The sequence below is a fragment of the Dasypus novemcinctus genome, chromosome 13 (assembly GCF_030445035.2).
Source record: "Dasypus novemcinctus isolate mDasNov1 chromosome 13, mDasNov1.1.hap2, whole genome shotgun sequence".
NCBI lineage: Eukaryota > Metazoa > Chordata > Mammalia > Cingulata > Dasypodidae > Dasypus > Dasypus novemcinctus.
In genome coordinates this window covers 105,955,058-105,975,131 of record NC_080685.1, presented here as the reverse complement: position 1 = coordinate 105,975,131, position 20,074 = coordinate 105,955,058, and the positions used below count along the sequence as shown (strand labels likewise).

Here is a 20,074-nt window from a genome sequence, read left to right as displayed (position 1 = left end):
AGTCACGTGTCCTTTCTAGACCAATTTTTTCTGTAATGAGGTGTTTCAACTTTTCAGGTTCTTTTCAGTACTAAGAACCTATACATCTAAGAGCAAGGAGACTGCAAGTTTCTTGAGGGCTGGGATTATACTTTAGGTATAAATGATGTTCCTGCCAAATGGTATAGGGTTAACCATTAGTATCACTCAATATATATTTATTGAATGAGCTAAAGAGTTCACTTTAAATATGTGAATAAAATAAATATAAAAAAGAGCTTTGCGCAGTGGCAGTATCGTAGCCAATGAGGTGTATCCGAGGCGCGATTATTGCTAATTGAAAACTTTTCCCAATACCCCGCCGTGACGACTTGCAATATAGTCGGCATTGGCAATTTTTGACAGTCTCTTCGGAGACTGAAAAAAAAAAAAAAAAAAAGAGTACAGGGTCTTATAACCAGGCTTCCACTTGGAGTATAAAAAGGCACCACACCAAAAAATCCCCAAAATAGGCTTGGGAGTTCTTACCCTCTCACTGGATCCAAAGATTTGCATATGTAGCCTTGTTGCTCAGGTACAGAGATGTTTTCATAAACATTCTCACATGAGTCATGACTTGCAGATGAGACTCAAGGTACAGGCTGGGCATAGGCTAACTCAGGTTTGTCTTTCAACCCTGCTTCCCTCCCAAAAACACCCATTTTGCTCCTTTCTACTACCAAAGTGTGTGATGGTCCATAGTGAAAAGTTTATTGACGATCTGGAAGTGTCCCAGCCTTTAGCAACCCCCCAAAATACTGAGTTATTTTCTTTTAAAGGTAAGATGGGCCCAATTAGAAACAGTGTCTTCTCCCTGATAAGGTCAGATTTCTTGTTATGGAAGCAAAAACACACACACACACACACACATAAACAATTATCAAAAGGTCAACTTGGTTGACAAATTTTTACCCAGTATCAATACATCTATAATAAGGAAGTCTACAGTAAAATGATAGGTGGAATTTTATAGGAGAAATGAAGATATACTGTGAAAAGAACAGGAAAGGTATGGCAGGTGAGAGGAAATGGCACCTGCAGTTTGGAGGATGAGTGTGAAAAAGAAGTTAATTTTGCATGCAAGTGGAGAGGTGGTAGGTTGTTAGGAAGACTTTGAATATTAAGATGATAAGTTAACGCCTGTAAGAGCTTTAGCACTCTGCTAATATATCATGCCTTGCCGTTATTTGTGCCCATGTCCAATATCCTTATTAGATTGTAAGCTCCCTGAGGTCAGGCACTGTATTTTCTAGATACAAGAAGTAGGAAGACTGACAAAGCGCTGGCCCCACTGACTCTGGTGGGTGGTGAAAGTGTTTTCTATAGCATTTTAAAAGAGGATATATGGTATTGCTGAAAAGAAAGGCTATTGTAAGTGGTTTGAAATAGCTACTTGAAATTTACCAAGGCTTTGAAAACAACTTGGATCTTGGGAGTTGTGCTTCTGTGGCAAAACTCGGCCCCCAACAAAATCCATTTGAGAGATGGAGAACAAAAAAGTTCATGAAAATTTGGAAACACTTATGCAAATGGCATTTTAATGAGTTAACTGTAAGTGGATCAGTAACACATGGATTAGAGCTTCCACAGAATACCCACTGTTTAAAGAAAAAAGGTCTAGTTTTGTTGACATCATGGAGTTTTGCTGAGCTCCCTATCTTTGGGAAATCAGTTTAAGACTCTCATCAGATGTATGCAGCTGTGGGTTTTCCCAGATCTGCTGTTTGGTTTTATGGTTTTCAGAGTGGAGCCAAGAGTCTTCCAAATCACGGTAAGATGAAGTTCTAAAAGTCTCTGAAAGCATGTTCCGGGCCAGAGCCATCATGGCCACTGCCTTTTACAGCTGTTACCTGCACAAGGGGCCAAAGTTACAAGAAAATTAATTTGGGAATTTGTGTTTAGAGACTGTCCCGGGTCACAGACTTTGCTTGATCTCTTAAATGGAAAATTTGTCCATTTCTGATTTCTCTACAGGCTTGAACTATAATTTAAATGGAAAATAAAGCTTTCAGAAATTTCTGGGCTTGTGAATACAGGTAGCTGTTGTAACGCTGTTTACAGCTCAGAAAAGAAATGTTTATGAAGAAGACTGAAGCGGGCTTGGTGGTTCTAGGAAGATGAGCTCCTCCAGGACCCCCCTGTCCTTTGCAGGTTAACATGTTACTGTGGCAACCAAAGTCACTGTCGTCCTTTTGCAGGGAGCTGGGGGGTGGAGAGGAGAGGCTGGCAACTACTGACCTTCACCTTGTTAAATTGCAGAGCGACTTTGGTGAAGATGGTGCAGTTCACATTTCAGAATCAATGTTCGGTTTGTAGGCACAGGATGGCTGTATCTACAAGGACCTCTCTTTAAGGGTCTGCATGTAGATTTCAAAAGCTCACATGATAAAACCTGACGTTTCAAAAGGTGGTGAACACTGAAGTCATATTTATGTCATCTCTAGGTTTACTCATTTCTTCCATCTCCCTAGTCTAACTATACCTGCCATCTATAAAGGAAGACAAACTACTCCATTTGGGTTCAACATTTTTATACTATAATAGATGGATGCAAAAGCTGCTAAGCACTAGATGAGACAATTTTGGCAACATAAACGAGGAAGATTTTTATTAATAGGACAAGGAATATAAAGAATAAAAATCCATAGGACAGAGGAGACACCTTAAAGGATTTAAGGATGCTTAACTCTTATTTGCATGAAGCATCTTACACTAATAATCACTGAAAAATTGATGTATACTTTTATATCAAGAATAGGAGTTAGTAAAGTGGCATGATCTGTTTCGAATCATTGCTCCTTTCTAGCTGTATTCCCTTGGGAAAGATAATTATCCCCTCTAAGACATCTCTTCACCCATAAAATAGGGATATAAAAGAACCTACCTGATGGGTTTGCTGTGGTAATTAAGTATGGTGAAATAGTAAGGCTTTTAGAAATGTGCCATGGTTCATAAATGTTGGCCACCACTGCTTCAAATATCGACATTCCTAATGCGGCTACTACTGCAAAAACAGTATTTTAGTTTCCTAGGCTGCTTAAAGCAATGCCATGAAATGGTTCGGTTTAAGCAATGGGAATTTATTCGCTCATGGTTAGGGTCCAGGAAAATGGTCCAAATCAAGGCATCGTCAAGGCGATGCTTTCTTCCCCAGACTGGCTGCCAGCGATCCCGGGCTCTTCTGCCACATGGCAAGACATTTCACGGTCTCTGCCTTCCCTCCCAGGTTTTGTTGATTTCCCCTTCTTGCTGGAGTCCGTATCATTGCAAACCACCGCAGATAGTGACAACTACTACTAAATACAAATTTCTACAAAAACAACAAAAACCAAGCCATAAAATTCATTTTCTGACTATCAAGATTTTTAAGTGTGAGTCATAAGTTTCTGTGGGACAGACTTGAAGGTTGATAGCACTGGCAGGACAACTGGAGAGAAACGATTTCTCTTTGAATAGTACTGATGACATAAACTTCTGGGTGGCAACCCTCTCTTCTCTTTCTCCTCTTTGGACAGATCTACCAGGTAGTTTAGTCAGAAGCATAATGGATGAGCATCAATATGTTTCAGCTTTTGCCTCAGGTTCTCTGCAAAGAGATGAAATTATCCATGGCTCAACGAAAAGAGTTAAAACCCTTATGTATGAAGCTTGGTGGTCAGCTAAGTTCAGCTTTGTTTTCCTTACTGAGTCCTGAAAGTTTCTACTGTACAGATCTTACAACTTGATAGAACAAGGAAAACACATTTTCAGTTATTCCTTAGACTGCTCAGAAGGGAGAAAAACTTGTCAGTTATGGAAGTAGACCTCACTTCCTTTACTTGTCCCAGTTAATACATATATATTTCTTTCTCTTTATAGGTTGCCTTCATGTGGGCAATAAATAAGATGACTTTAGTGTAATGGCCTATTTAGGAGATGGTACCTTTGCTGTATGATAACCATAGGATAATAAGTGCATTCATCACTGAAAGTGTGGGTTATATAAGCCACCTGGAGCTCAGCACTCACTATGGCCAGGCCCTGTACTAAATGCTTGACACCTACTTCCTCTCTGAATCCTACAAGCAATTCAGTGAGGTAGTTACAATTATTATTGGTTCCATTTTACAGTGAGGTGATTGAGGAGTAACAAAGTTAGGGAACTTAACATCTAGGAAGGGAGACAGACATTGAACTAAAAAATCCTATGGATAAATACTTGATTTAATATTGTATTAACTTTACAACTAGGGTCAACAGAACACCAAGGCACCAAGGTAAAGAATTAGGATTCTAGCACTTCGCTGCTTGTGTTGGAGTCCCAGCTCTACCAATTACTAGCTGACAACCTAGGCAAGTCACTTAAGCTGTGCCTCACTTTTCTAACCTATAAAACAGCCCTCAGTATAGGTTAGATGTTATTATTATCCATTCATACGTAAGATAAACTAGGGTAGAGAAGCCAAATAACTTTGACAAGGTCACCGTGTTCAAAAGTGGGGGCAGGGGTATGCTAAAACCTGCAGTGTCATCAGGGCTCAAGACCTGTTCCCTCTAGTTACGCTCCTCTGAAAGTCCTAGACAAAGCAGGAGAGAGAAAGGGCTGTGAGCAGGTGGGGGGCACTGCCGGTTGAGAGCTCACTTTCCTGCTGTGGGCTCTGCTGCAGTGGATGGAGGCAGTGATGATATAGGCTTGGGGATGTCACCGTGACGTAGATTCTTTCAAAACAGGACATTCTCTAATTTCTAAACAGAATTTCTCTGTTTCCCTAAACAAAGAAGACGTCTTCCTTTGATTCTTAGTCATGTTCTCATAAGCCCTGCGTGGCCGCACCCTTAGCTCGGCCCATCTGAAACAGTCTGGGGCCTGAAATGTCCCCAATTCACTGTGCTCATGAGCCAGTCAATAGCCAGTTGGGTAACATGATGAGGTCTTCTGTCCTCCAGTTTGGATTCACTAAGTCTCAAATATTGAACGAGTTTACTAACCCAATTTAGGTCACTTTAACCACTTGACATTTATTTCTGAAAGTGTCACATTGGAGCCTAGTATGTTTGACTTTTCTCTCAGAAAAATGTAATTGCTAACTTAACTTCTCAATGCTAACTTTATAATTTTATTTATTTAGATTAGGCAAAAATTATCTTGAATGAAGTTCTTTTGTTCGAGTCTGCCTTCCCTTCTAGATTTTCAGAAATAAAATTTCTTCCATGCCATTTCTCTCAATAAACACAGTGCAATGCCTAATGACCTTACTTATTTCAGTGTAAATATACTATGCTCTATATTGTATGGCCTTACGATGGGCTTTATTTGTTTTACACTTGAAGGAGTGCAAGCTACTTAAGGGCAAGGATACCTGTAACTGTGTGTGTGTTTATTTCCCTTTTCCATAGCACCTCAAGTTTCTTTTTTGCCCCTTAAAGTGTAATGACCTGATGTTACCACTGGAATTCTCTGAGCTTTAGGTTTGAATGTGCAACATGCCTTGACATCCTCTCAGAGTCATTGTGAAGCTCCAATTAAATGATGTATAAAAGTTCTCCATAAACTATATAAATCTATCAAGAATTACTCTACTTAATAGGTGCCTAGTAAATATACCACAGAATGTTGTCTAGTTGACGATGAGGATTTAATATTTGTCTTTGGAGAACAACCTCTAGTCCTTGATGTGGCAGGGTATCACAGCATTATATATACCACTCAGACGCTCATTCATGTAACTCATATTTGCCCACGTTTGAAACGTCGCTAACAATGACTCACCAAGGAAAAACGATGGGCAGCCACGCTGACATACCTACTCGTACCACAAAGCTGAGTGTCAGCAAGGCCGTGAGGCGAGAGGAGTCAAACACATCTTTGTGGCTTTTTGGGGGGAATGCGGGTCAAGGCCGATTTCTTCCAGCTTTAAGCAGAAAGTGATCAAGGGCAGGCGTGCTTAGCGAAGGAGGCCTTGCCTGGGCCCTCGTGGTCACGGTGGGACTCAAACGTGGGTGCTGGGGGTGAAGAGTGAGGAGAGGAAGGGGCGAGTAGGGGACTGTGCCCTGAATGAAGCGAGCGCTGTGGGCGAAGGCATTGGGGTGGGAAAACTTTAGATTGCTCTCCTGCAAAGTACGGTCTGGGGTATTCTTGAGTTGTGAACTGATTAGCAACTGCATGTTTCTTCACAGGTTCTTGCTGGGAGGGAGGATGAGGCATTTTCATTTTTATAATGACCTGACAAGTGAAGGGCTGAGGATGATTAGTATCTGGAATACATATATAGCCACCAAAATTTCTAAGTTACTACAGTTTCCTTAAGCCAAAAACTCTGTTCCCAAATAAGGAGTCTGAGTGCCATGGTAAGTTGGAAAGGTTCTGGTGTGTTTGCACATAGCAGTTAGTTGGACACATCTCCCCGCCACCCCACCGTTTTCAGTTTTCTCTGGAGATGAAATTGTTATTGGCACAGCTTAGGTGTTCTTTTAAACTGACTCTTATTTTCAATTTTTGTTCTCTTTTTATTACTCTTTTTAGAGTTACTCTTACTTTTTGATCCTTGTATAATGGCTGAGCTCTTACCATCTTGATACTTAACAACATTTTCCCATATGTCATATCCCCAAATTCTTTTCTTCTGGATAAAAGGGAAAGGGGATCTAGGTGGGACAGAGCGTCCCTTGCCCTGCCTTTTCTCTCCCCTGCCCTGTGCTTGGCATTCGTTTTACCACCTTGTCCCGCAACTCTTGGGCAAATGTTGCTGTCTTTCGAGAAGGAAGCTGATGTGAAGGAAAAATACAAAGTTCCTGGTTCTTTAGGCCAAGCGTCTGGCAAGTTACAGGCCCATGGGCCAAATCCAGCCTGTTGCCTGTTTTTATAAATCTGGCCTTGTTGGAGCACAGCCATACCCATCCATTTACAAATGCCCTGTGGCTGCTTTTGCACTACAGGGACAGAGCTGAGTAGCCGCAACAGAGACCTGAGGAGCCAAAATACTTACTTTCTGTCGCTTTATAGAAAACACCTTCTGACCCCTGCTCTGAACCTGAGGAATGAAAACAATTTCCCAAATGGAAATCTGAGGGCACTTGGGGAAAACATTTCATGGGGGTGTTTCTCAGGGGTCCGTCCGAACAGGTGGTGGTAACTCATAGAAATGATTCCCTCAAAGCCCATCCTGGGTAGGCACGATCAGATCAGCAAGACATGAACTATGAATGATTACTTGATGAATAAAAATAAAAAGTACCTACATGAAATTAGTAAGCCCTTAACTTTTCAGGGGATTCCCATTTTTTCTGAATTCCTCCTTTATTTGCATCGCTTTGAGTCATCCTCTAAATCTACCTTTGGGGGAAGAAATTAACTCACCCAGAAATCCCCTCTCCCCCGCCTTTCCTCTCCTGCCATCCTCCTCATCTTCTGCTTGGTCATTTATACATCTCATGGCAAATAGTACTCACATGTCTTCCAGGATAAGAAAATTTCTAGACATGTTTTAGATGGCCCCAAGGATGAATAAAAGTCTAGGGTAAGACCCAAGTTTGGGTTTTATTTACAGGATATTACGTAATCAATATACTAAGCCTCACATAAGCACCGTTCAATTCAATAACAAAAAGTATGTTAACCACAGTAATCTTGTGAAGTGTCTAGCGTAGGTTACAAGAAGCTGAGCAGTTTTCTCAAATGCTTGCAAATGGCAGAACTGGCTTGTGAACTCAGCTTTAGCTGACACCAGTGCCTGTGCTTTCCCCCTAGGGTTCTCAGAGAGAATCCTTATTTTGTTCTCTTACATTCTGACTTTCTTACAGTATAATTAGGATCTTTCATGCTGAAAAACTTTATAGGCCAGTGGGCTGAATAGCTGAAAATCTATTTTGTATTCATGCCATTTGACACTTCAGAAATTAGTGTCCTGGATAGTTTGCAAATTGGGATTAGTCCTTAATGTTAAATTTTTTACTACAAGTTTATACTCTGTTCCACAAAACTGAGACGTATTTCAGATTACACGGGAGATGTATTAGTCAAGGTTCTCTAGGGAAACAGAACCAACCAACACGGCATATCAGTAAATATTATGAGGTTTTATAAAATGGTCTCCTGTGACTGTGGGGACACGCGAGTCCAAATTCCACAGGGCAGGCAGCAAGTTGGGAACGTGGACGAAGGTTTTTATGAATTCCCCTGGAGAAGCTGACAGGCTGATGTAGAGATGGAACTCCTCTATTCTGACGGAAAATATCACTTCTCCTTTTAAGGACTTCATCTGATGGGATGAGACATTTCTCCTGCTGAAGACAATCTCCTAATTGATTGTAGATGTAACCAGTCCTAGATGCAATCACCTTACTGATGATTTCAGTCCATGCCATGTCCTCGCAGTACAATTTGGCCAGTGTTTGCTTAACCAAAAAACCAGGCATCATTAACTAGTCAAGAAGACACACAAGCCTAAACATCACAGCACACTCCTTGTTAACTTGGCAGTCATACACATTACCTGAAACCATACTTAATCAATAAATAAAAGCAACAACAGGCATATTTTTCACCTCACAATGCTCAGTTGTCCTGCACACAACTGGAAACACACTAAATCTCTCCCGAATAGGTTACAAGTCCTTGGGTAATATTCACTCTTAAACTTCATATACTATAACCTAAATATGAAACTAATGCAACATATGTCATATAAGGGGATAAGATAGGGAAGAAAAGATATACAAACATACTTATACAAACTAGGAAGAAATATTCATAGCCATTGCAGTCCTCCTTTCTGTAACTGGCCATGTGGTTGAGGTCCATATTTATCACTAGCTCCTCCACTCCCCACTCCACATTCCCTTTATCTTCAGCAAGCACCTCAGCTGGCTGTACTTCTTTGCCTGGTGAGATGTTCCAGCCTCACCCTAGGGTTCCAGCTGGATTGACAGAATGGTGGAATGACCTTTTGAAGACCCAATTATAGCACCAACTTAGTCACAATACCTACCAGGACTGGGGTAATGTTCTCCAGGAGCCTGTGTACATTCAAAATTACTGTCCATTCTAAGGTTGTTTCTCCCAGAGCCAGGATGCATGGGTCCAAGGATCAAGGGGTGAAAATGGGAATGGCACCACTCACTATCTCTCCTACTGAACCACTAGGAAAATTGTTGCTTCCTGAAACTGCAACCTTAAGTTCTGCTGGTCTATAGGTCTTAGTTCCAAAAGGAGGAGTACTTCCACAAGGAGACCAACAGCAATTCCCCTGAACTGGAAGGTAAGACTGCCAGAGAAAGTATTTCTGGTTTACTGACCAAATTGTCAAATGGTCAAACAAGCTGTTTACTGCCCACTGAAATTTTTATTTAAAAATTCACATTTCACAACCAGTCCGGATTTTCCAAGGATGCTTGCTTAAAGGGGACACCATTTAGAAATACTTGATACATTTCTAAGTTAAAAAAACTAAGCTGCAAGAATCAAAATTTCAGAATAAATTTAGTTTGCTCTGACTGTTCTGAAAAAAATAACACTGCATCTACTTATATGAAATCCACCATTACAATTAATTTTCAAAGCTTAGAAACCCAGAATTTACTTAAATGGGCTTGTGTAGTTAGAAAAAAAGATGACACGGCAAGAAAAAGATATGGTTTTAATTATTGTGCCTTTTTTCCCTGCGAGGAGTTTTCCATGACACTTCAATTTTTCTTTTACAGGTAGTCAGCAATTTTATTGATAATTGACAACTCCACTTATATAAAGGCAACATTACCAAACTATAAAGCAAAGTAATTGGAGAAAAAAAATTGGCTATGGGTAGGCTGCTCATGGGATTTGCAAAATCATCAAAGTTTGAATGGTCTGAATTAAATTGTAGAGTAAAACTTTAAGGAGAGTATAAATTATTATACTTTCCAAGAACATCTTCCAACTCCAGTTTAGAAGCATATGAAATTTGAGAATATCCTTGATTTTACAATACAAGCATTGTCTTTGCCCAGGATTACGAAAAAGCCCAGGATGCAATCAAAATACAGTGCAAATTATTAGGGTAAATATTTAAATTATAACCTTGGCTCACACAGCATTACCGCCTTAAACCTTTCATTTGGTGAAATTAAATCTTGAATACTGTAATTCTAAATTTTCTGAATTTTAACAAGAATTTTTCTGAAATCTTTGGGGTAACAAAGATGAGATTTTTGAGAACAACTCTCATCTGCTAATTGGCGTGGCTGTTCAAAAGCCAGCTTCTTTCCTCGTGGTGTCTTTGCCCCAAATCTCCTTGCCCAGGTCTATGCCCCTTTCCCTGCTTAAAATAACCACCCTGTGAACTTTCCCAACTACTGAAAATGACAAGAAGTGGAGATGGTTGGTTCTTTTCCCAAGAAAGGGAAACTGACCTCCATGGCTCTGGGCACCTGCTTAGAGCCCACCAGGTGGGGTAGAGAGGGCTTAGCATGGCATCTGAGAGTCCTGACTACCATTTCATAGATTTTTGGAGGCTACATGGGTCCATGTTTTTTCCCAGAGGCTCCTTAAGAGCAAAGCCGATGCAAGACCCTCCAAGTCGTTCGCCTGTGTGTCCCTTTACCTGCCATCGATATGGTGGCTTGGGACATACCCATGGCATAACTGGAGAGAACACTGCCCAGCCTCAGAGCAAAAACATCCAAACCCATCCTCTTTGTTACACACCCAACAGTGTGGAAGGTGATACTTAAGTTTTCTATGGCTGCTGTGGGAATTGCTGCCCTTTACCTTTTATTTGTGAGTGGGAATTGCCCACCTCTGGACAGAGACCCAAAGCTCCATCTTCTTAGTGAGGGACATTGGAATGGGAAGTACATATTCTTGGCTGGAACAGAAAGATTGACAAGCAGAGAATGTGGCAGGATAAGCTTTTTGAGGTTTTATTTTGTGGCTTGCTCCTGTTGGCTTCTTTTCTAATCACAAAGAGATAGTCCAGCCTTCTGAATTTCTTTGTCCCAAGAATTCTTGCAGGGGAGAATGCAGGACCTGATGAAGTCACCGTTCTCTTTGTTTTGTCATCTATATTTACTTAATAAAACCTGCTAGGCATCCCGGGCTGGAGGGAAATTAGGAGTGAGTGTCTGAGAGCCAGCTGAGAAGGGGAGATTTCTGATAGTAGAATGAGGGCAAAGATTATGGCACCTACTGAGGTCTGTCCCTGCAAGTTAAGGCCCATAGGTATGACTGCATTGGAGACATGGATTCCTTGGCAACGATGCCTTTGCATCCAGGAAGGGACTGAACCATGGAGCCCTCAGATGTAAGGAGCCTATGCAGATTAGGACAAAGAACACACATCAGGGTAACCAGGGTGCATGTTGACCAATGGTGTTTGCTTCAACTCTAGAACTTTTGATAGACCTAGTAATAAGTGAGGCTGGATTGACGCAGAATCAGGTTTACCTCAATCCAACAAAGAAGAAACGCACCATTTAGAGCATTCTGAGGTTCTGCTGAAGTTCTTGCCCACATCTGCCGATATCATGGACAGCCTTTTATAGAACACGACCTAGAGCAGTTCCTCAGAACGGCAGCCCTCAAACAGCTCCATTTCAGATAGTCTTTTCTCCGTGAATGTAGCTAGCGAACCCATTTCTCTAGCTTGTCCAAGCGAAGGAACACCAAAGATCATGTTTCCATAACTTGCAATTAAGAAAACTCTTTGCAGCATTGACAAGGACTGTTTTTCAAATTTCTACTTTCCCATCAAAGTTTTAAAATGTTAGGATATAGGTTCAGCCCAATAAATGACGATACTGACAGTCCCTGTGATTATGCTAATAAGGTCACTTTCTCAAGAAAAACAAACAATAGGGGAGACGAGACACTCCCCTCTCCTTAATTGTGGGCTGACACAGTGACTATTCCAAGGAGTCCAGTATGGAAAGGTGAGAAAGAGTAGCTGGACCCTGGAGAAACCTGGTAAAGAGTACTTCAGCCAGGTGATTGAGGTCCACGTCGATAGTCATGTCATGTTGGTAATACATCCCCTTCATACGATGTGTGAAAATGGTACTTTACCTCTGCGAACTTCCTTCCCCAAACTCGTAACCCCAGGATAATCTTGAGGGAAAAAATCAAATTCCAATTGAAGGGCGTTGTGTAAAATACTTGACCAGTGCTCCTTAAAACCATCCAAGTCTTCAAAAACAAGGAAAGTCTGAGAAACTGTCACAGTCAAGGGGAGCTGAAGGAGACATGATACCTAAATGTAACGTGCTATTCTGGGTGGGATCCTGGAACCAAAAAAAAAAGACGTTAGACAAAAACTAAGGAAATTTGAATACAGAGTGGACTAGTTAATAATAAAGTATCAATATTGATTCATTAATTGTAACAAGTGAACCATACTAATATAAAATGTTAATACTAGAGGAACTGGTTATGGAGTATATGGGAACTTTCTGTAGTTTTGGGGCTACTTTTCTGTCAACCCAGAAACTTTTATAAAAGTAAAAGTTTATTTAAAAAGCTAATTGCAGAATGAATCAAAGCCAAAATTCACCAGTCCACATAGATTTGCCTGACATTACACAAAAGTCCCAAAAGCTTTGAGAAGGATATTCAGATGATTCATTTCTATGGATAAATTTAAACAGTTTTTATAAGTCAGAGAGCCCCAGCCCACCAGACATGGGATTTTATGGTGGGTAAGGACTCTATGCATTCCAGATTTTTTTTTCCTCAGAGCCATATAAATTTAGATTTTAAAAAACTACCTTTGATTTTTTTCCTAGTGCATGCGTCTTATGTTACAGAGATGTACTTTTATATCAGCCAAAATCCTTAGTAGAATACAAGACCACACAGCTAGAAAACTGCAGAGTTAAAATTAGATCAGGCCAGTCCTCTTTCCATTGCATTATGCTATCTACCATCAAGGTGTTGTTATTATAATTTGGGGATTATTTTATTAGTCCTTATGGTCACAGGAAGATTCTAATCTATGCCTAAATATACTAGAAGTCTTTGAAGTAATAAAAACCCAAATATCTTCATCATTAGTTTCTGTCTCCCTTTTTTGTCCTTTAATTTTCTTTTATTGTTAATAGTGAAATTAGTAGTTACTTGCTATTAATGAAGTGCAGGCATATAGTTTCGACTAGTACCAAAAGTCTTTTAATGAGAATCAGCAGGCTCCTACCCCATCAATTTTTACTTCCTTGTACCACTTCCTAGAAACAACCACTTTTAACTCTTAGCTGTTTGTTCCTTCTGGTATTAAACATTTCTAAATAATATTTTTTATGGTGCTATATTTCTTGATTTAAATATCTTAGGTATCATCTATTGGTATCTTGTTAACATACATAGGGATTTAACTGTTATATCACTCTTACCTTTTCTCTTGTCTTCTTCCAATATAGCTAATAGCCCTGATTTTAGTAAACTCATCGATGAGGGCTTAGCTCATTGTGACAAGATAAAGCTTTGCTCACTCCAGAGCTAAGTAGTGATTCTCCTTATGATGACAATTGACCTAATATTTTCATTGCATAATTTTTATATATATTTTCTTTTCTGAATTTTCAGCCAGATCACTGATTTCCCGACACCCTCATACTTTTCAAGAAAGTCTCTCTTCCTGAGGTTTCTGCCCCCTTGTTTCAGTCTAGATTGCTCAATCTGCTCCACAATTGTCCATTGTCACTTTAGGATTTGGTGTCATCACTTTTTTGGATTCTATGTTTTCTTGTATTTTTGTCCTCCTTCCTCATTTTGCTAATGCATGCCTTCCAGCTGTTTCATAATAAAGAATGATGGGAGGTAAAATATTTTGAAAGAGCTTCTCCCAGGAATCTGCATTGACTTTTCTGGTGAGAAGGCGATTGTTATTCTGATTCTGTTTCTCAGTATATGGCCTGTTTTGATCCTTGGCTTTATTAAATCTTCTCATTATTCCTCGTATACTCAAGTTTCATGATGATGTGGCTCACCGTGGGTTTTTCTTTTCTTCCCACATTCATTTGCCCTATATGTCAAGGGCCCTTCAGTCTGGAGATTAGTGTCCTTTAGTTCTGCACACCCTGGTTTCTTGTGCTGCAGTATTCATGTGGGCTGGACTTGGTCTGCTGGATCTCCAGTGCCTAGCATAGAACCTTCAGGATTCTTGGCAACCAATGAAATCATTATTGAATAAATGGAGAAAGGAAGGAAGAAATGATACTGGCCTTGATTTGTTCCTGGATATCTCTAAAAGTTTTTGTGCTGACAGTATACAAACAAGTAGCAAAGCCAAGGCTTGGAAAAAATAACTTAGTGTTGATGTTCAAACAATGGGGACAATGGAAGCAGTCATGCAAACTTCATGTAGGAAATTCAGAAAGAGAAAATAAAAATTTATTTCCATCAAAAGGGAAGAGAGATGACTTAGTGACCATTTCCTCTGAAATGAGTACCGTTTTCCCATGTTATAATTGAACAAAGTCAGGCTCAGAATGTTCAAATGACAGTGAGGAAATGGCAGAGCTAGAATTTTAGTCCAGGTGTATTTGTCCTTTAATTTATTAACATGAATTTATTAAGGTTCCACTCTTCACCCATCATCATACCAAGGATGTTTTGATTTCTGAGCTCATTCCTTGACTTCCAAGGTCCTCCAACCAGTCCAGGCAATGGGAAATTGTATGGCTTTGCTCCTCAAAATAATACAACACAAGGTACTCTTGAACACACAAAATAAAACTCAGTAGAGGCCTTTTATTATGAAACCTAGGAGTAACAATAGTATTGAAATGCAGTGATAGAGGGAGAAATAGAATGGGTTGATCGAGAAATCCAGCCATTTTAGTTTGGACCTTACCCAAGTCATGCTGAATTCATCCATCTCTCTCTAGGGCACTCAACAATATGTGTGGGCATAGTGATGATGCTAGGAAGAACTTGTGTAACAAAATGGCTTAAATGGTATTTAACTCCATATTTACCAAGTTTATTTGCCCACAGAAATGCCCATCTGTTTCTTTTTTCACAAAACCCAATTTTTATTAATCAGAAAGCCTGTTTTACGGAGTAGAGTTGCAGAGTAATTGCTGGACAGGAGACCCAGGGGCTGTCGGCCAGGGTTCAGGACTCATGCCCATGCTGCCATTGTCCCTCTAACCTGGCTCCAAACCTCTAAGCTGTCTCCGTCCCTCCGGCACTTTCCGAGCACTGGCTCTCACCAATGTTGCTGAGAGAGAAAGGTGCCTGGATCACTATTACACTACTTATCAAAGGTGTCAATGATCCGTGTAGAGTTTTTCTCCTTTTAGACTATTTTGTGTCTGTCTTAAAAAAGTTTTGTCAAAACAGAAAATAGTGATGCCCGAAAGTTGACAGACTTTTGAAAAAAATTGTAATCATCATTGCAATTGTCTTTGGTTGGTTTGTTTTTTGCCGTGTAAACTAGTGCCAAGGAACTGCAGCAAATCAACTCCAAATCTGCCCAGCCAAAAAAGGTCTAATGTGAGGTCTAATACTGTTCGATGGTAAGCACGGGAGGGCAGGAACTGCAGGGGCAGTGCCCTGCATTTGAATGAATGTGAGGATTGTGGACATCTTGGTAGAGCTAATGGATATAAGTGGTTTTGATTTTGCATCTTTGTTTACTTGTTTCAAAGGGGAGGAAGCTCTCACAGAGCTCTTCAAGTTATAACATGTAGGTGGCTGCTTAGTTTTGCCTTAGTGTCACTTCTCAAGGGGGATGAGGTTAAAATACTCCTTTATTTGGTAGCTTTCTCAGGCCTAAAAGGTGATTTCAGAGAAAAAAAAAAAATGGGGCTTCTCTTTTCTTACCAAAGGACAGTACAGTTTATCTGACTGTTAAAACACTGCTTTTCAAAAGTACTATCCCAAATGGACCAAATTTGGAAGGTGTTTTGTTTATCTGGCACACGGATCAGTGGCAGTCAGGAAAGTCCACATAAGAGAAGATGAGAATCCCTTATCAGGATGGAATTTAATTAAAAATAAACAAGAAGATGACTACTATTTTAGGATAGTATAGCTTCATACTACAATTTAATTTCCTTTCAAGAAAGAAGATGATATGAAATCTTTCAGGTTCCAACATAATAAAGTTTATTCCACATCATATTATCATTCCTTGAGGATGTTTTTTTCCCTCAGCCTTCAATTCTTTTTTGTCAAGTAATTTTTCTTCAACACATGAGTTCCATTAGCTGATTCAGTTATATCCTGCCCAGTATCTTTATCTTGGTTAATTTAGACAACACCAAGAGCTGGAACTCTAAACCAACAATTCCAAAAATAGTTTCTCTGAAAACAAAGATGCAATCAGAAATAGATAGGATTGAAAAGTTCCCTGGACAATGTCTTATGAGGTTCCTTTAACAAAACAAATGGAATGAGCCAACTCCTCATACCAGAGGTCTTAAGACACAAACCACAAAAATGCATTAATCTCTTTTGTCGTACTTAAAGTAAATTCTTAGTGTGGAGACTTCATTTGGGCCTATCTGTATTGTGCTTCTTGCCTGTCTCTCTAACTGGACTTAAATTGCAGTTAAAAGACTGCAAAGGGCACTTTTCTCATTCCATATTACTACACAAGTAGTAAGTAACAGCATTCTCTGAGATAAGACCTTTCAATTAGAGACGGTTCTGTATGAATTTGAGAAAGGATATGCATCCTTGGTGGTATTTTTTTTTCACGAAGTCTTTTTTTTATTTAATTAAATTAGATGAATTAATGAATTTTTTTGGGGGTACCAGGGTTGGGGATTGAACCAGGACCTCCTATATGGTCAACCACTGAGCTACACTGGCTCTGGTTTTTTTTGTTTGTTTGTTTTTAAGAGGTAACTGGGGTCAAACCTGGGACCTCGTACATGGGAAACAGGTGCCCAACCACTTGAGTTACATCTGCTCCCCCTTGGTTTATTTTAAAGAGGCTTCGAGGCACCTTCCTTCCAGTGTGTGCATAATAATAGCAGCATTTACATATTTGTGGAACTTTTACTATGTGATAAGTAGCATTTTGCAGCTAACTTGTGGTCTGTCCTCTAGTCTAATGATAACCATATCAGCTACATATTTTCATTTCCACTATTTTACAAATATAGAAATGGTGATAAGGAGGTGTTATTGCCCAGTCATGGAGTTGGGCTAGGGAGTGGTAGAACCAAGATTAAACCAAGAATAAAAACAATCATGTAAAACAGGGCATTTGACTCTGAAACTCATGTCCCTAACACTACACACAACATGATTTTAGGCCTGTTTCATCCACAATTTTCTTCTAAATCTCACTTCAAGATACAATGGAAACTCTCTGTTCTTACTCCTCAGATTTTCTTCCCTTTGACCCAAAGGGGGATCACCCACTCCCCCATTCCTGAAAAAATTCTAGTTGTAGAAAGTAAGAAATTCTTCAAGAGCAAGCCAAAGAAAGGACACACATTGGATTTTTTTCCTAAAGTGCTGCTAAACTCCCCATCCCACAAAGCACCTGCTCTGCATACAGAATCACCACAAAAAAATACCATCTATTTTCTAAGATTAAGTTAGGTTTTCTTTAGTAACTAACATACAAGATAAACAGTTTATTTCTCATTTAAATTGTTTCTCTATAAGATTCACCAGTAACATAATAATCCTGCTTGATATTTTTTGGTAAAGAGGTAGAGTATTTCCATCATACTGTAGGTACGATCTGAGATTTGGGACCAGCCGGTTCTAATTCACATTTGTAACACTACTCCTATACAGGAATGTTTTCTGCATTCCAGTCCCGAAGTAAGTGGTTCTTGTTATCACTAGGAAGAGCTCAAATATCAAATGGATGCCTTAAAAGAAGTGTTCGATGGCTCCTACAGTCCTGAGATTTTACAGCAGTAGGGAAGAAAAGATAATCCTTGCCATTGATTTGGGGTGCCTAAAAAAATCTTGGTTGAGACTTCAGTTTTAATATTGTTTCTTGCCCTCAAAGTGAAAAGACTAAGAAAAGGGGAGGTGTGACCCCATATAGTCTTTTGTCAAACGCTTAGTGTGCAACTTGAAAGCAATTTCTTTAGCCTTTGGGACTTGAATCCAGTTTCCACCTCTCCTGAGAATGAGTGGCCGTATAAGAACTGCTTGTGCTCAGAGCTCCTTGAGAAAAGTGTTAAACGTGGATGGTTCTATTCTGTCCCCTGTCGCTTTTATGTCTAATGTTTGGATAATAACAAATTCTCCTGGATACTTTATAGGCAAATGTATCTTTTCATTTGATCCCCTTGCTCACACTAACATCCTTAGGATTAATAAGGTGAACATTTAATAAAATTAACAAGTAACAAGGCCCTTATATAATAAATAAAAATTTATAATGTAAGGATGAATGGAACCAGTAATATTGTGCTTAAAGACAATAAAAGTTGGAAGAGAGTGACATCGCACAGACTAAGAGAATCAGTGGTGGCTTCCTAAACAAGTTGGCATTTGAGTTGGCCCCAAGAATGGGCAGAATTTCAATGGGTGGTTTTCAGCGAGAGAATATTCCCAGATGAAGACTGACAGCAGCAAAGGGGTGAAGGAGAGACCGGGGACAGTTACACAACCTGTTCACCTGGAATATTTGGTATGTGATGGGGAGTAGAGGAGGGGAAGGCCATAAAAAATAGATTGGGATCACAGCAGGCAGAATCTTCAATGTCAAATTATGTAGCAAGACTTAGTATTTTCTGGCTGAAAGGATAGTTAGCAGACAATAAAAATAATTGACCTAATCCAGGGCATGGTTAAAGAGAAACTATATCTTTTAATTTGGAATTCTTTTTCCAATATGGTTTTTTTTCTTTGTTTATGTCTCCTACCTTATAAAGAGTCACCAAAAGAACAGGTGGACTCACCTCATTTGATGCAATAGGTATGTTTCTCAAAAATAAGCAATGTGACATAGGCCAAATAAGATTTTTTTCTGGAATTTGCACATCAGAAAAAGTTTAAAAGAAAATGATGCAAATAAAGCACTAGTTTATGTCAGAATAAATTATTTTACCAAAGAAATGTCCTCTCAGAAAGTAAACGTGGGAGGGACTGCTGGATGTTCATCACAATCTATCTGGGCACACTGACTACATGTCCCAGGCTCCTTGCAGCTAGCTGTAGACTGTGCTGGACAGTGGAATGTGCTTCAGACAACGGCCTGAGAGTAAAGGGACGTGTGTCACTTCCAGGCCTGACTCACAGAGCCTTCCAGGCTCAGCCCTCCATGTCCTTTCCCATCGACTGGCTGCACCCAGGTAACAGCGATGCTTGAAGGTATGAGGAGCCATAAAGCGGGGGAGCTTGACTCCTTTATGAACCACAAGGAAGAGCTCCAACCTACCAAACGAACCACACGAGCAATGAATAAACTCCACTGCAGGTATGCGGGCAGGTGTCTTAACTGGTAAAGCATCAAGCCACCCCTTTTCTACTTACCCAGTTTTAAAACCTCAGTGTCATTTTTTTACTTCTAATTTTACACGATTAATTTTTTTCTCTTTTTAATATTGCTCAGATGGTTTCTTTCCTTTATTCCCACTGCTACCCCCAAGTTTAGAACTTTACTCTTTATATTTTAATTATTAAAAAATATCTCCAGGTTATTTCTGTGCCTTAAATTTCTCTAATCCACTCCATCCTGCTTCTCACCAGTACATTAAACATTGTTTTCGTCATTTAACACTGAGTCTTAAAACTCTTCAAAGAATTCCTTTTGCCTACAGAAGAAAATCCAAATTCCTCAGTAGAGAATTCATTTTGTAGAATCAACTTACCTCTCCAAACATTTCCCATTATTTCTCAACAGGATCCTCCTGATTCAGCAACGATATACTAAATGTGCCAGACTCATCACTATATGTTGGTTCACACATTCACTCTCCAACTGGAGTTATTTTCTCCTTCTTATTTCTGAAAAGGTTAAATATCATTTAAGTCCCATCTCCATCTCAGTCTTCTCCATGGACTCTTTAAGCATACTCTCCTAGAAAGATACTTTTTTCTCCCTTGAACTCCTATAAGACTGATAGTTTATGCTGCTCATGGCATTTATTGCAAAGTATTTGAAAACACTTGCTTCCCTATTCATTC

General features: G+C 39.7%; 1 non-coding gene across 1 annotated transcript; it reads left to right on the top strand.

Annotated features, from left to right (window-relative positions):
- Positions 1-255: 255 nt before the first annotated feature.
- On the top strand, positions 256-396 carry LOC111761099 (U4 spliceosomal RNA). Its single transcript, XR_009180346.1, has one exon. It is a non-coding gene; the product is annotated as a U4 spliceosomal RNA (small nuclear RNA).
- The last annotated feature ends 19,678 nt before the right edge of the window (positions 397-20,074 follow it).